Here is an 829-nt window from a genome sequence, read left to right as displayed (position 1 = left end):
AGAGTCGGTTCAACACCTTCCGAGCTCGGACACAAATTGCAAACATTGCCCAGTCACGTCACAAAATGAGCTGATGGAAGCAGGACATAGAGCTCTCCAGGACAGAGAAGGTTCTTTGGCCAAACAAGTCTGTGTCAGTCGAAGACAAACCTCTCATTATCCTGGTCTCATTTCCATACAATTGGCTCATAGCCTCAAAAGAGGTAGACATCTCAATGTGTCTTAACTACTCTGGGGGTATCTGCTTGTTCCACACTGACAGGCAGGAGGTCGCTAATGCCCACCAGTCCCAAAGAGGGTGAATATTTATCCCCTCCACAGATATGAATGTTAAAGAAGAAACCAGTGAGCAAGGTCCCATTCTTTTCGACGACATTTCTCAACTGGAGATGGCAGGGCTCACACCAGCGCGGGGAAACCACAAAGGATTTCAAGACCATCGCATTAACCACTCGGCCCACGAATGTATACCTGCACAGACTGCTTTACTTCCCAGGTCTCTCTCCCTGGAGTTGAGAAAGAGTGCACCACCAGGCCAAGGAAACAACGGGCGGGAGAGCAGCAGGCACGCCGCCCCTGGGTGGGTTCGAATCACCAACCTTTCAGTTAACAGCCGAACGCGCTGACCAATTGCGCCACAGAGACAGGCGATGTCGGGGACTGCGCCATCGCTAAGGGTAGGCTATTAGTGAATTCATAATTCAGCCTGCCCCGCCTAGAATTACAATTGTCGTCTACCACTTTTACCCTTCATTAATAATGCCTGGGACATTCATTGTGGAGACACACTCTGCAGACACATCCATGTCACTAGGAACTAGTTTTTCTT

General features: G+C 49.6%; 1 non-coding gene across 1 annotated transcript; it reads right to left on the bottom strand.

Moving 5' to 3' along the window:
- Positions 1-571: 571 nt before the first annotated feature.
- Positions 572-645, bottom strand: trnan-guu (transfer RNA asparagine (anticodon GUU)). The gene has a single exon. It is a non-coding gene; the product is annotated as a tRNA-Asn (tRNA).
- Positions 646-829: the final 184 nt, after the last annotated feature.

Source organism: Hemiscyllium ocellatum, assembly GCF_020745735.1.
Source record: "Hemiscyllium ocellatum isolate sHemOce1 chromosome 27 unlocalized genomic scaffold, sHemOce1.pat.X.cur. SUPER_27_unloc_31, whole genome shotgun sequence".
Lineage (NCBI taxonomy): Eukaryota > Metazoa > Chordata > Chondrichthyes > Orectolobiformes > Hemiscylliidae > Hemiscyllium > Hemiscyllium ocellatum.
Note: the sequence above shows the minus strand (reverse complement) of the source record. Positions and strands in the feature narration are given on the sequence as shown.